Source organism: Triticum urartu, chromosome 1A, assembly GCF_056163025.1.
Source record: "Triticum urartu cultivar PI428250 chromosome 1A, HENAU_Tu73, whole genome shotgun sequence".
Classification (NCBI taxonomy): Eukaryota; Viridiplantae; Streptophyta; class Magnoliopsida; order Poales; family Poaceae; genus Triticum; species Triticum urartu.
In genome coordinates this window covers 181639016-181652468 of record NC_141873.1, presented here as the reverse complement: position 1 = coordinate 181652468, position 13453 = coordinate 181639016, and positions in this window count along the sequence as shown.

Here is a 13453-nt window from a genome sequence, read left to right as displayed (position 1 = left end):
ATCGAAAATCTCTTTTATGCAGTTGTTGGTGAGATAACCTTGACGCCACCCAGTACTGGGGCGGGAGTTCAGGAGTATTGCCATAACTCGTATAAAGGATGCTTTTCGAAGGTTGAGGTAAATGATTTCCGAAGGTTTCTTGGTTATGTGTTGAAGGATGGATACAACTGGATGTAGGAATTGTTAGTTTGGGTGAGATATTATGCTTCCCCTGTATCCCCAACACCTAATTGCATAACCAAAAAGTTTCGGGAGTTTATAAGTGGGAATTCAAGTATATCCTAGAATATCTCTCCAACACACACATGATACGGTTGGGATTTATCATATGTTTGTTTCTGGCTTATTCTGCAAGCTAATCCTTTGTTTTGTTTTGAATTGTGGTATTCGAGTTGCTTCAATGTCAAGTGTTGATTCCATACCTTTCCTAAGCGGTGTTCTCATACTCCTATGTGAATACCAATCCTTCATGACAATCAAGATTGTCATGTCAATCCTTTTTCAACTGGCGTGTTTCTCTTCAAGTGGATCCGATCATTTTCAACATCCACAAGATCCAATCTCAGTTTTCTCAACGGTGTTCGTTTCATCCATCCCAAGTTGTCTTTGTTTTCCCACCCTCCCACCCTTTTTCTTCGAGGACTAAGATTTCTTAATCAAGTATCCATCTTATTGACGTGAAGTCTCTTCATTCTTTTCCGTCAATGTTCTTATCCAGTGATTCTCAGGAAGATACTAACGGAGCTTCAAGTTGATCATTATTCGTTCTCTTTCTTCTCCGGTGGATTCAACTCAAGCTTTGTCGATCATATCTTTTCCTCGTTTCAAATGTTTTTTTCTCATGCCGATGCACCTCTTAATCATCCACTTCCCTCTATTCAATTGTTCCGAAGTGCTGAAGATATCTCACAAGATTTGTGTCTCCATTATCAATCCGTTCAAGATATCTCGAGGTTGTTATCTCATTCAAGCCATTTAATTCAATCGGTGCAATCTCTCTTTCGAGCAATCATTTCAATGGTGTTTCTTTTGAGTGGGCCCTAACCCACAGGTCTTTTCCCAGGATCTTACTCACTGTTCTAATTTTCCCGGAGCTATTCTAAAATTCATTTGAAAGTTTGACATAAGAATGAATTGTCATCAGTCAAATATCTTTCTCCAAGATCTTTCAAATTCTTTTCATCTTTGGCTCAACCTCCTCGCTTTTGATTCAACCGGAGTGTCTAAACAATTCTTGATGGTGTTTCCGTCGTCATCCTCGGATTTTAAAAACCGAGGAAGTGTTTCTCTTCAATCATATCTGTTCTCGTGAAGACTCATGGTTCTAGCTTGTGGCCACCCTCTCATAATTATTTTCGATTGTGAGAATTCTTTTCACCCTTCCGGAGCAAATCAGGAGCCTTTTCAGTTTGATTCTCCGAAGGCCATCATTTCGGGATTATTCATTCCAGCTTTCAGCTATTGTTCTCTAAATCTTACCGGTGCTTTATTTAAGTATTCTCTAATCAACTCGTGATCTCTGCATTCTCTTGTATCAAATCCCCTCAAGTATATTCATTCGTTCTCCAATTCTTCCCGGTGTTTCTTTATCTTTTCTTCGTTCATTTTTTTCAATTCTTACGGTGGTTCGTTCAAGAGTTCTCTTCCTTGGTTATCATATCATTCATTCATTCTTTCCAATCCTATCGGTGGTTCGTAGAAGACCTTCCTAAGTTTGCGCTATATCTCTCTTAATCCTTTCTACGAGAATAAGTAGTATGCCAAATCCGTGGCTCGTCATCAATTTAATTGGTGAAGGATAAGCATAATGCAATTCTTATTCTTGTTTTCTTCCAAGTGTTAAATCCCTTCTTCCGGAGTTTTCATCACGATGCGTAAATTCTCGGTTCAAGTGCTTCATACTTTCCTGGAGTTCCAAGATCTCTCAACTATATCATCACGAAGCTTCATCTAATCTTTGCAAGGCTTCAATCTTGTTTGCTTCAAACCTTCAATTCTTTAATGTTATCTTTTCCTATCCGGAGTTCTTCATGGAGGCTCTACATGGTGGTTCGTCAAGGATTCCTTTCATTCTTCAATTGTCCTCAAGATTTCTCTCGAAGTGAAGATCCGCCAAGATATACTCTTAAATAAACATGGTGCTCAACACATGTCTTGTTTTGAGGAGTTCAAGCATTCTTCATCTTGCATTCCGAAGTGCAATTTGTTCTCCCTTATCTTTTGAGGTGGTAATATATCATTCTTCATTCACTAGAATGAGGTATGTAAACCCATCATTTTTCTTCCATGGAGTTACCATTGGGAATGTTGCTCCTTGTGGTGTTTACCTATGATCCAAGTTTTCTTATCACCTTGGTGGAAGAAGCTTCCTATTGTTTTCTAGCTATCAATCCAATCTATTGTTTCCGTTAGTGGCAAAATTTCACCTCATAGTTTTGAGAGGTGCTCCTTTAGCCCACTACAACCTTGTTCTTTTCATTGTTGGTGTTCCAACAACTCCGTTCGACCGTTCTCGTAAAGATGCTTTTCAAGCTCATTTGAGGTAGAATATGTTGTTTTCTCCTCCGTTCATTCCATTTCATTCTCTCATTTCTTCCGGAGGCTTTATGATGTTGCTCTTTTCAATCATCATCTCGAATGGTGAGGATCGTGTTCTTTTCGTGCCTATCCATTCAACCGGAGTATCGTGTTCTTCATTCAAGTTCTCTTATCTTATCAAGTTTTTCCTCCATTCCCAACCGGAGTGTTGTCGTAATTTATTTTTATCGTTCCTTGTACATCTCGTTTCTACCGGAGTGCTTGCATGTATGTCTTGTCCATTGCAACCCTTCTCTTATGGCTGTCAACCTACAAGGCTCTAGTAATGTTCCATGTTCCTCTTTTCTAACGGAGTGTTTTCAACTTTGTTCATCTTCATTGTATCCTTTCTTTCAATTTGTTCAACCTATCAAGGTTCTTTGTTTTCTTTCAATTGTCAAAGAAGCAACTTAGTTTTACCTCTTCTCTTCCTCTTCCGTTTTCCCTCCGGTGCCATCCTAGATCTCGGGACGAGATCCTCTCATAGTGGTGGAGTGTTGTGACGCCCCGAGACCGTTGCGCCAGGTGTCTTCGAGTTATTCGCTGACGTTGCCATGTCATTTGCTTGCGTGTTGCATTTCATCATGTCACCTCTTGCATCGCATCATGTCTTCATGCCATCATATCATTAATCTTATAACTTTATAAATAAACCATATGGATCTTTGATCCATTTAAATTGAGGGAACTCACATGGTGGTTTCTCTTTAAAACTTATCCTCCCGATATTAGGGAGCTATAATAAATATTCCATTCTTATGGAATCAACCAAAACACACTTGCATCTTTCTCTTGCCACCAATCCCTTATCCAAGTGCATCACCCCATCACAAGTTTCTTTCTTTCAATTCTCACCCATTTATTGCAAGTGGCATTCTCCTCTTTCATAAAATGTTCAACTTTTCCTTATAAATACTAGACCATGCCAAGACCACCTCCTCCATTTTTTCAGGTCTTTTGGAAGTGTTTTGGTTGGGCTAAGGATTTATTCGAGTTTGAGTTATTTTAAAACTTGCATAAAATTGCAGCCTCTAAAAATTGCCAAGGCATTTTATTCAAATACTAGTTAAATCAAGGATCCCAGGGACATTTTTTATATCTTTCATTTTACTTCCAAGCCCCGGATTCTTTTCTCTTTGATCCTGTCAGTTTAAAAAACTAAGACAAAGAGAGAGAGCCCAGCCAGGCCTCGGGCCACCTGGGCCTCCCAACCATCCTCGCGGCCCATCCTTCCTATCCCTGGGCCCATCTCCCACAGCCCACCTGCTCTAACCCTAGGCGCATCCAAACTCTCTCCCTCGCAGCCCGATCCCCATCCCCAGCTGCTCGAACCCCCTCTCGATCTCCCTCCAGCGCCCCTCAGCCTCCCTCCTCCTTCGATCCAGGGAACCAGGCCGGAGCCCCGTCGGCCTCCTCGCCGCTGTCGCGCCCTCGTCCAGTCCCCCGCATTTGCCATCCTCCGCGCCCAGCAGGAAGTCTGTCGCGAGCTTGCTGCCATGCAGCTTCGCCGTCCATGGCCACCGCCAGCTCGCCATGGCCTCCTGCCATGGAGCAGCCGCTGCTGGCATCCACCTCTTCGCCCATGCCGCCCCGTCGCTCTCCCTTCACACGAGCCGCCTCCGCATCGTGCCCTCAAGTGCCCCGCCTCCGCGCCGCCATCCTCCATGGCCGCAGCCGGCCGAGCTCGAAGCTCCCGCCATGGCACCTCGTCGCCAGGTGTTGAACCCTTCTTTTGCTCCAGCTCCGCCCGGCAAGGGCCTCGCGCCCGCTGCCTCTCTTGTCGTGACCAGGACCACTTCCTCACGCCCCTGATCACCTCACCACGACCATCTCCTCCCTGACGCCCTGGTTGCTTCTACAAGACCACCATGGCGCCATCATGGAGCCCTAGGGCCGAAGATGATCACGACCATGCATCTCTCCTTGTGACACTTTGGAGATCGAGACCATCAAGATCAAGACTGCCCCGGACCATGTCGTCTTGCCGGATCGTCAAAATCCCCGGTTGTTGCCAAGTACCTCGACGCCCGATGCCTGGAATGACTACCGTCGCCGAAGACCCATGAACCAATAACTTCAAGTTCAACTATTGTCGCAAGAACCGAGACCGGCGGGTCCGAAGACCCCAAGTACCACAACAACCCCGAAGGGATTCGAGTTCGTCAAGTTCACCATCGAAACGTGCACCACTACCGACGACTGAGACCCTGGATTCGACAAGTCCCTCACGGTGACCCGGAACATCTACGGGACATGCACGACTTTGAACCGTGTACCACGTCGAACATGTACGGCTACACGACGAACCGCCAAGACCCTGAACGACTACTAGGGCCGAAGTCCGCGAGTACAACTACTTCCACAATGCGATGTGTAAAACTACCGTCGCTTGGGTTTGACAAGACTCCGAGTACCACTACGTTTGCCATGTACAACCACACCAAGTCCGGACCAACAAGTGCCTTGAGAACGTCTGTACCTCTTCCGTCGCCGAGGACCGAAAGTACCACTACGTCCCATCGAACCCGAACCGTCTCGTTTGCACGCTTCGAAGGTATAACCCCGAGACGACGTCCGTGAACGAATGCTTGTGATGTTTGAGATGCTCGTGTTTGCACCATGTCCAAATTGTCACTCGTTTCCTTGTCGCCAACTCGTGGGACACCCGGAATCCGGGATCACCCCACCATCTCTAGCATGTTCCAAACATCCGCACCCTTGCTTCCTTTGCACCGGTATCTTTGTGAGCTACCGGAACCGATATGGTGCCGTGGCATCATTTTCGGATTCGTCGCCGTGGCACCCTTTCTTTCCACCACGGTGACAAATGCTTCATATGCTCTTATCAACTTTTAATAAAAATTGCATAAACTTGCACATGTCATCCGCATCATGATAATAACAATTAAAATGTTTAAAAGTGTTGTTTGCTTTAAATTGCTAAATGCATATGGGGATTTACTGGAATTGTTGTTTGTTCTGGCCTCATTTAAACTTGTTTAGACAGAGGTTTTACTTTTGCTTCTTCTCTTGCCATGTTTAACAACATTTAATATTGTTGGGTATCTAAACGGGAGAGAACTAAATAATTGATGTGGTGTTCCGTCAATATGCAACTCGTTGCATATTGAGCTCCACTTAACTTGTAGAGTTGTTTGTGCACTTTGTCATGCCATGCATATTTAAACCGGACATGCATCATACTTGGTTGTGCATCATGCCATGTGTATGTGGTGGTTGTTTACTATGTTGTTTGCTTCTTTCCGGTGTTGCTTCTTCAGGTTAGTTCCGATAACGTCGCATTTGTGAGGATTCCTTCGACTACGTCCGTTTGTCTTCTTCATGGACTCGTTCTTCTTCCTTGCGGGATCTCAGGCAAGACGACCATACCCTCGAAATCACTTCTATCTTTGCTTGCTAGTTGCTCGCTCTTTTGCTATGCCGCCATACCTACCACTTGCTATATCATGCCTCTCACATTGCCATGTCAAGCCTCTAACCCACCTTGTCCTAGCAAACCGTTGTTTGGCTATGTTACCGCTTTGCTTAGCCCCTCTTATAGCGTTGCTAGTTGTAGGTGAAGATGAAGTTTGTTCCATGTTGGAACATGGATTTGTTGGGATATCACAATATCTCTTATTTTAATTAATGCATCTATATACTTGGTAAAGGGTGGACGGCTCGTCCATATGCCTAGTGTTTTGTTCCACTCTTGCCGCCCTAGTTTCTGTCATACCGGTGTTATGTTCCTTGATTTTGCGTTCCTTACGCGGTTGGGTTATAATGGGAACCCCTTGACAGTTCGCCTTGAATAAAACTCCTCCAGCAAGGCCCAACCTTGGTTTTACCATTTGCCACCTAAGCCTTTTTCCCTTGGGTTCTGCAGACTCAAGGGTCATCTTTATTTTAACCCCCTCGGGCGAGTGCTCCTCTGAGTGTTGGTCCAAACAGAGCCACTTGCAGCGCCACCTCGGGGAAACTTGAGGTTTGGTTTTAGTTGTATGTAGTGTTCATCCGGTGTGCCTTGAGAACGAGATATGTGCAGCTCCTATCGGGATTTGTCGGCACATCAGGTGACTTTGCTGGTCTTGTTTTACCATTGTCGAAATGTCTTGTAACCGGGATTCCGAGTCTGATCGGGTCTTCCTGGGAGAAGGAATATCCTTCATTGACCGTGAGAGCTTGTGATGTGCTAAGTTGGGACACCCATGCAGGGTTTTGAACTTTCGAAAGCCGTGCCCGCGGTTATGGGCAGATGGGATTTGTTAATATCCGATTGTAGAAAACCTGACACTAAACTAAATTAAGATGAATCAACCGCGTGTTTAGCCGTGATGGTCTCTTTCCGGCGGAGTCCGGGAAGTGAACACGGTCTTGTGTTATGCTTGAACGTAAGTAGCTTTCAGGATCACTTCTTGATCACTTCTAGTTCACGACCGTGCTTTGATTCTCTTCTCGCTCTCATTTGCGTAAGTTACCACCATATATGCTAGTGCTTGCTGCAGCTCCACCTAACTACCCCTTTCCTACCCATAAGCTTAAATAGTCTTGATCTCGCGGGTGTGAGATTGCTGAGTCCCCGTGACTCACAGATTACTTCCAAAACCAGTTGCAGGTGTCGTTGATACCAGTGCAGACGCAACTGAGCTCAAGTGGGAGCTCGATGAAGATCGTGTTCGTTGTGTTGTTTCGTTTCCTTTCGATCAGTAGAGGAGCCCAGTCGGGGCGATCATGGATCTAGCATTTGGGGTGGTCTTTCTTTATTTGGTTTGGTAGGCGGACCTTGATTGTATTCTAGATGATGTAATGATATATTTATGTATTGTGCGAAGTGGCGATTGTAAGCCATCTCTTTATCCCTTTCTTATTCAGTACATGGGACGTGTAAAGATTACCCCTCTTGCGACATGCCTACTATCCGGCTATGCCTCTAAGTCGTGCTCCGACACGTGGGAGATATAGCCGCATCGTGGGTGTTACACCTTTGCAGGCCGAGCTGAGTAAAAGGGATGCTCAAACTGCTGACCTTCAGGAGAACGTCAAATCTTAGCAAGCAGAAGCTTCCAGGGCCAAGGAAGAGTTGACAAATGCCTTAGCAGCCATGGAAAGGCTGAAAGAGACCTTTAACAAAGAGAGTGCAAACTGGAAAACAAAAAAGGCTGGTTTAACAAAGAAGGTCGAGGACGCAGAGGCAGCCCTGAAGCCGGTTGTTGAAGAGTTGACCGGCTTAAAGCGGCAGATTAATGCCATGACTTCTGCTGTGTTTGGTAAGTACTCTCTCATGAAGTTTTTGTAATTCGTAATGTCTTATGAATGACTTTTTTACTAATGTTTAACCATGACAGGGACCTGCATTACTCATCTGGGCTCCGACATGCGGATGAAGCTTAAAGCGGCCTACACTTTGATCGAACAGCTATTTTCTGGATCCCAGCGAGCCATTTGCACTGTAGCTTATAACAAGGCCCCGCCATCGCTAATAAAAGAATCTATCGAAAAGCTGGCCATGCTGCCTGCCCGGATCGATGAACTGAAGAGATCAGCCGCAAGGTCAGGTGCACTGACCACGCTAATCCGGGCCAAGGCGTGGATTCTGGATCTTGAACCGGCAGATATCATCAAAGGCTATCCTGGTGTGAAAGAAGACGGTTCAGACTTCAATAATGACGATGTTCGAAGGCTGACAAAGGAGATGCGGCCTATAGCAAGCAAACTGGCGGAGGATACAGATTTGTCACATTTTCAGCTGGTTTACGACGTTGGAGGGAAAAGACAGCCCGCACTGATTCATAATGTACAGGAGCTTGTTCCGCCAATCCGTAAGCATATTTACGCTCCATATATTGACCCTTCCAACCTTATTCATGAAGAAGCCATTTTTCAAGCCTTAACTAGAATCGACTGGTCAACGACTGATTTCCAGCGACTGGGGAGGGATGAAGAGAATACGCCCACTCAAGATGACCCTCAATCGTCAAGCCGTCCAGATGAGGAATCCTAAACCGGTGGCCGGTTTACTAGTTGCAGTATTCCACTCTTGAAAACAATTATTCAATTTGGGCTGTTTAAAGCGCCTTGTAATAGGATAGCGTGAACACCTTTATCTGTCATGCCATCGAGCATGTTTGTTTTGCTTGTTACTTAAAACTTGCCATGCCTTTGGGAGTTATGATATGCATAGTCCATTATGGCTTTTGTTCCTGCATATAAAAACTTGAAAATGTCCTAGTGGTTTACCACTGGACGGGTCATAATGCCCAAAATATATACATAACTTGGATGGATAACCAAGATTGTAATAACCAGATATAAAATAGATGATACCTGTGACATACCTCGTTGGCTGACCAACTATTTGTATAATAAGGGTGAAAAACACCAATCTGGAGTGTTGATGACTCCTTGCCCTCTTGCCGGTTCATATAAAACCATACCGGGCTATAATAGCCACTGATTTGTTCGTATAATGCTGGTGACATCTAGTCAAAACCAGACCGGAGCAACATACTGCCGGGTTAGAACTGATCATGTACTGACAACTGAGCGTTGAAAGCCACGCCGGGTTGTAATAAACACCGGTTTATTAGAAAATATTCATAAATCCCTTATCAAAAGATTCTAAAATAGCAAAGACAACAGAAATATGCAAGGGATTTCATGGGCTGCCAGGTCCTAAATCGAGGCTTTTCATGGGATGCCAGGCCGCTGAGTTAAACCATTTTGCAAATCCTTTTAAGATGGACCTCAATCTTTAACCAATCACCGTTTTAACTTTGACAAGTTCAGGGTCTATGATTGACTTGTCAAACGTTCGATGGGTCATACCAGGTTTACCTGGGTGGAGTGGCTTACTTAAAGAGGCAGCATAACCCGGGGTTTTAGGTGAATACACCTGGCTTCCAAGCTTGGCTTGATAGCCTACTACAAGGGTGCAAGCTCGTTCTTCTTTGAGAAGCAAGGATCCCCCAAGTAATATTTGAGCAATGCTCAGTGGTGACCTATGTTTGAGTTGTGCTTTATGCAACAGACTCTCTTTTGTTCCACATAATTTCCTTTGGATTTTAAGCCTATCAAAAAGATGTAGCTATGGTGTAAATACAACCCAGCCCCCTAGTGATTTCCCTTTTTGGTTTTAAACCGATCAAGAGGTGTAGCTATGGTTCGGATACGACCAAGCCCCCTAGTGATTTCCTTCATATCTGTGTGGCTTAATAGGCCAGGTTAATAGAACTCCGCTTTGTAAGTAGAAGCCCCCATGGAACCACACATGATGTAAAAAGAACAGAGACCCCGATTTAACTGAGGCTCCGATTTATTATATAATATATACATTGTCATAAATATGTCCATAGGAAGAGCCTGTGGCTCAAGTATAGTAAGGCCGAAGAAGAGCTATATTCCACGGCCGCTGGGTCTCTTCCTCCGATTTGTGTGAGTCTTTGTGCTCTCGAACATCGATAAGGTAGTATGACCCGTTGTGTAGGTTTTTACTGACCACAAAAGGTCCTTCCCAAGGTGGGGATAGCTTGTGCATATCAGTTTGATCCTGGATGAGCCAGAGCACCAGATCGCCTTCTTGAAAGGTTCTGGTCTTAACCCGGTGGCTTTGATAACGTCGGAGATCTTGTTGATAAGTCGCCAAACGTGCTGCTGCTAAATCACGCTCTTCATCTAATAGGTCCAGTGAGTCCTGACGTGCTTTCTCATTCTCCGTTTCAACGTAAGCCGCCACCCGGGGCGAGTCATGACGGATGTCACTGGGAAGAACCGCCTCTGCTCCATAAACCATGAAGAAAGGTGTGTAACCCGTCGATCTGTTTGGTGTGGTGTTGATACTCCATAACACAGAAGGTAACTCCTCCACCCAACAACCCGGCGTCCGCTTTAAAGGAACCATAAGCCGGGGTTTGATACCTCTCAAAATTTCTTGATTTGCCCTCTCTGCTTGACCATTAGACTGGGGGTGAGCCACTGATGCTACATCAAGCCGGATGTGCTCACGTTGACAAAATTCCTCCATATCTCCTTTGGATAGATTAGTACCATTATCAGTTATAATGCTATGTGGAAAACCAAACCGGAATATCACTTTTTAATGAATTGAACCGCTGTGGCTGCATCACACTTACTGACTGGCTCTGCCTCTACCCACTTGGTAAACTTGTCAACTGCCACTAACATGTGGGTCTTTTTGTCCTTGAATCTCTTAAAGGGTCCAACCATATCGAGCCCCCAAGTTGCAAATGGCCAAGTAATTGGAATCATTCTCAACTCCTGAGCCGGAACATGAGCGCGGTGTGCAAATTTCTGACAACCGTCACACCTTTTGACTAGATCCTCAGCATCAGCATGAGCCGTCAACCAATAAAAGTCGTGACGAAAAGCCTTAGCCACCAAGGATTTTGAACCGGCATGGTGACCACAATCTCCTTCGTGGATTTCTCGCAAAATCTCACAACCCTCTTGAGGAGACACACAACGCTGAATTGCTCCTGTGACGCTGTAATGATGTAACTCCCCATTGATAATGGTCATTGACCTGGATCGCCGGATTATCTGCCGGGCCAAGGTTTCATCCTCCGGTAACTCGCCCCGGTTCATGTAAGCCAAGTACGGGACTATCCAATCCGGTATAACATGCAAAGCTGCCACCAACTAGGCCTCCGAGTCAGGAATAGCCAACTCCTCCTCTGTGGGTATCTTGACCAACAGATTATGCAGTACATCGAGGAAGATATTAGGTGGCACCGGTTTACGCTGAGAGCCTAGACGACTTAAAGCGTCCACCGCTTCATTCTTTCGCCGGTCTATATGGTCAACTTGATAGCCCTTGAAATGACCAGCCACTATGTCCACCTCTCGTCGATATGCAGCCATGAGTGGGTCCTTAGAATCCAAAGTGCCAGATACCTGTTGAGCCACCAGGTCCGAGTCACCGAAGCACTTAACCCGGCTTAAGTTCATCTCCTTAGCCATCCAAAGACCATGTAGTAAGGCCTCATACTCAGCTGCATTATTAGTGCAAGGGAACATTAAGCGAAGAACATAACAAAACTTGTCACCTTGTGGGGAAGTTAATATGACTCCAGCCCCCGAGCCTTCCAATTGCCTAGACTCATCAAAGTGAATAGTCCAATACATATTGTCGGGCCTTTCCTCTGGTGCCTACAACTCGGTCCAATCATTGATGAAGTCCACGAGTGCTTGAGATTTGATTGCTGTGCGAGGTGTATATTTGAGTCTGTGAGGTCCAAGCTCAATAGTCCACTTAGCAATCCGGCTAGTTACTTCTCTATTTTGAATGATATCTCCTAGAGGGGCTGGACTGACCACTGTGATGGGATGACCCTGAAAATAATGCTTGACCTTCCGGCTTGCCATAAACACCCCATACACTAGCTTCTGCCAATGCGGATACCACTGCTTTGATTCGATAAGCACCTCACTGATATAATAAACCGGCCGTTGAACCGGATACTCCTTTCCAGCCTCCTTGCGCTCCACAACAATAGCCACACTAATAGCCCGGGCATTAGTAGCCACATACAGCAGTAAAGGCTCTTTATCGACCGGAGCCGCAAGAACAGGCGGTCCAGTTAACTGCCTCTTCAAATCCTCAAACGCTTTATCGGCCGCATCGCTCCAGACAAAGTCATCCGTTTTCTATAGCATCTGATATAAAGGGATAGCCTTCTCCCCTAGACGACTGATAAATCGGCTCAAAGCTACAATCCGTCCCGCCAGATGCTGAACGTCATTAATACATGCCGGTTTAGCCAGAGTGGTGATAGCTGTTATTTTCTCCGGATTAGCCTCAATGCCCTTGTTACACACCAGAAAACCCAAAAGCTTGCCTGCCGGAACACCAAAGACACATTTGTCCGGATTAAGCATCATCTTATAAACTCGGAGGTTGTCAAAGGTTTCTCTCAAGTCATCTATCAATGTTTCCTCCTTCATGGACTTTATCACAATATCATCCACATATGCATGAACATTGCGCCCAGTCTGCTTATGAAGACAATTCTGAACATAGCGCTGATAAGTCGCCTGGGCACTCTTGAGCCCAAAGGGCATGGAGACATAGCAGAAGGCTCCAAAGGGAGTTATAAAAGCTGTCTTCTCATGGTCCTTAACTGCCATTTTGATCTGATGATAACCAGAGTAAGCATCCAAAAAACACAAACGGTCACAACCCGCCGTAGCGTCAATAATCTGATCAATGCGAGGGAGGGCAAAGGGATCTGGTGGGCAAGCCTTGTTCGAATCTGTGTAGTCCACACACATACGCCAAGTGCCATTTTTCTTAAGGACCAGCACCAGATTAGCCAGCCACTCTGGGTGAAAGACCTCCACGATAAACCCTGCGGCCAACAGCCGAGCTACCTCCTCACCAATAGCCTCACGCCTCTCTTCGTTAAAGCGGCGGAGAAACTGCCTGACCGGTTTAAACTTAGGATCTATATTAAGTGTGTGCTCAGCGAGTTCCCTCGGTACACCTGGCATGTCAGAAGGCTTCCATGCAAAGATGTCCCGGTTCTCATGGATGAACTCGATGAGCGCGCTTTCCTATTTGGGATCCAGGTTAGCGCTGATGCTGAACTGCTTGGATGAATTGCCAGGAACAAAATCAACCATCTTAGTGTCTGTAGCCGATTTAAACTTCAACGCCGGATCATGCTCTGTAGTTGGTTTTTTCAAAGAAGTCATGTCGGCCGGATCAACTTTGTCCTTATAAAACTTCAGCTCCTCTATGGCACAAACCGACTCAGCATAAGCCGCATCACCCTCTTCACATTCCAAAGCAATCTTTCTGCTCCCATGTACTGTGATGGTCCCTTTATGACCCGGCATCTTAAGCTGTAGATAAACATAA